This window comes from Pinus tabuliformis, chromosome 6 (genome assembly GCF_031772625.1).
Source record: "Pinus tabuliformis cultivar Carrire ecotype Pingquan chromosome 6, CPIR1, whole genome shotgun sequence".
NCBI classification, from domain to species: Eukaryota; Viridiplantae; Streptophyta; class Pinopsida; order Pinales; family Pinaceae; genus Pinus; species Pinus tabuliformis.
Window position 1 is genome coordinate 427,777,225 of NC_142292.1, and position 3,199 is coordinate 427,780,423.

A 3,199-nucleotide genomic window follows, 5' to 3' on the forward strand; every position below is an offset into this window, starting at 1 on the left:
GTCTGCTTCTTTGTTGTTTGATTTGTACACATGCGGGATAGAAATTTTTTTATGTGATTTCCATAAAACATCATTTCTTTCCATCCAGCTTGAAAGCTTTTGATTTTTAATAGAAAATTTTCCCAAAACATGATCAATGATGATTTTCGAATCCCCATAAATGGTTAAAAACGGAATGTTAAAAAAAGAGATGAAGAATAAGGACTCGGAAAAGGCCATCGCTTCAACTTTGTTATTTGTGCCTTCCCCTCCATTTTATTAATTAATTGAGTAACAATCACCAAAATATACTAACATTTTTCAATTTCTACAAATTATTCAATCAAAACATTTAAACAAAATAATTAAAATGCCCTATTTCAATATAGACTATTTGCTTAGTAAATTTTTGAAAATATATACACAACTTTATATAAAACCTGAACTCAATAAAAAAAATATACACAAATATGAAATTTTTACCTATCTATTTAAACATATGTGTTTGAAATGATGGAATTTTTCATAAGGATTCAATTTTCAACTATATAAACCCCACCCCAGAAATTGAAGATTCTGGGGAAAAATAATATATATATATATATATATATATATATATATATATATATATATATAATTCAGTGGAGGTTAAAAAGAGCACACTCCAATCGAGTTTATTAGAATAGGGTGGATATCATACACATGGGTTAGAGATGATAAAAGATGCCAACCATCACAGTGTAGCAGACCCAATTTGAACTGACAGGCGAGTTTATTAAATACGCCAACACGGATTGTGATGTTAACAAAAGCTAGCAAAGGGATATGACAACAGGGATTGTGATGTTGTTAAATCTACTGGAGGGGCATTCACCTCTCTAAATTATTTAAAAACAGTAAAACAAAATCACAACTATTTAATCTTGTACACACATTTTAAAAATTGTTTTGAAGTTAATGAACCGAGATCATAACACCATGCTGAATAGAATCAATTGAAAGTTTCTCTGAACTTTGCCTTTGGGTATCTTTTTCTGCCATGCCATGTCATATTTGCATTACAGGGAGGCTTTAACGGTCTGACTACCGGTGGGATCTGTCATTTGAATCTCCAAAGCACGAGATGAAGAAGATACGTGAGAAGAAGATCGCTACAATGGTGTGTCAAAAGGAAATGGGAATGGTGGAGTCGTAATGTCAACATCTCCTTCTAACATTTGGACAACTTTACTCATTGAGGGTCGACGAGATGCCCTGAACTGAATGCACCACAGTCCAACTAAACTTAACCTTTTGGCGATGACTAGATCTTCATCTGATATGTTTCCTTTTCTTAAATTTCCAAGCTCACCCTTTTCCACTTGATTAAAAGCCCACTCTGCATAGAAGAACTGGCTTGATCTACTATCATGATTCTCATAATCGATGTTCTTTCTTCTGCCCACCATCTCCATAAGTAATACACCATAGTTATACACATCAGACCTATCAGTCACAACTCCATACATTCTTAACCACATTTCTGGAGCAGCGTAACCCATTGTTCCTCTATTAGCGAAAGAGACGTGACTTTCCTCTCTGTCACATATTTTGGCCAGACCGAAATCTGCAACTTTCGGCAAAAAATTGGGATCTAGAAGAACATTGTGGGGCTTTATATCACAATGCAGGATGCGATTTCTGCCGTCTTCATGTAGGTATGCAATGCCGCGACCTGTACCAACTGCAATGGAAAATAACTGTTTCCAGTCCAACTTGTCCATGTGGTGTCCATGGATATATTTCTCCAAAGAACCATTAACCATGAATTCATACACCAAATCTCTTTTGCATCCTTGGGAACAATAACCCAATAGCCGCACCAGGTTAATGTGACAGGTCGTCCCCACTGTAGCCACCTCTGCAATGAATTGTTGCTCACTCTGTTTCGACTCATCCAAAATCTTCATAGCTATTAGACGTCCACTGGGAAGTTTTGCTAAATTAAAATTTCAACAACGATTCTGTATGCGGAAAAACTCAAAGAATCGTTAAAACTTAATGCCCAGATATATAAATTACCTCCAACCATTGGTGATGTTCTTGATGCAAACCACAGTCCACTTGCTTCTTTACTTCAGCACTCCAGCTTCAATCCAAGCAAATGGAAAAGAATACAGAAAGTCTGAAGGCACTTCCAAGCTCTGCTCTCTCAGCTAGATGGTGTAAAAAAACTGAAGGGAATTGAAAGACAAGCTTGGGGACCAAACAGATAAATTTATAGCCAAGCTTCCATCAAGCTTCTGATGGCTATGTGTCAGGTGTTCCATAGATCAAGGTAGAGAACTCCAGATGGAGTAATGGACCACTTCAGTAGCTCCCAACAATAAATTTATTAACTGCGGTTGATTTCCTTAATTTAAGGAAATTACTGCAATTGGTTTCTAGAATTGTAGGCAGCAGTTGTCAAAGAAATTAATGGAGCTTAACATTCTCCCACTTGGTTCATACTCCCAAACTTAATGTCTCAACTTAAAACCCATTGATAATCTGTATTAAGTAATAGATACATGAATCATGGCGATAAGTCCTCTAATGACGAGTATTATCTTCCATGTATTACTATGTATTTATTCTTATTATAATTTATGTGGCAACAATTTCTTAATGAATAAACCTTATGTTTATTCTTGGTCCTTCTTAAATGAATTTTCTCAAATCAACTTAAGGTGCACATAAATATGAGAAAAAACATCACAATAATTAAGAATTTCATTAAAATAACATTGTCCATACAATGAGAAACTACATAATGGAACCAAGTCCCATATTCATTACATGATCCTTGAATTTAAATGGTGGCATGGCCTTAGTCAAAGGATCAGCGATCATCAACTCAGTGCTGACGTGCTCAATGACCACTTTCTTTTCTTTAACACGTTCCCTTATAGCTAAATACTTAATGTCGATGTGTTTATTTCGACTCCCACTTTTGTTGTTTTTAGCCATAAAAACAGCAGCTGAATTATCACAATATATTCTCAATGGATTAGAGATAGAATCCATAATTCTAAGCCCAGAAATGGAACTCTTAAGCCATACACCATGTAAAGTAGCCTCAAAACAGGAGACGAACTCGGCTTCCATAGTGGAAGTGGCAATCAAGGTCTGCTTGGCACTCCTCCATGATACAGCTCCACCGACCATCATAAAAATGTAACCTGATGTTGATTTGCGTGAA

The 3,199-nt window shown here is 35.7% G+C and overlaps 1 pseudogene; it reads right to left on the minus strand.

Annotated features, from left to right (window-relative positions):
* Positions 1–1,130: 1,130 nt before the first annotated feature.
* On the minus strand, positions 1,131–1,928 carry LOC149259132 (LEAF RUST 10 DISEASE-RESISTANCE LOCUS RECEPTOR-LIKE PROTEIN KINASE-like 2.5 pseudogene; annotated as a pseudogene).
* Positions 1,929–3,199: the final 1,271 nt, after the last annotated feature.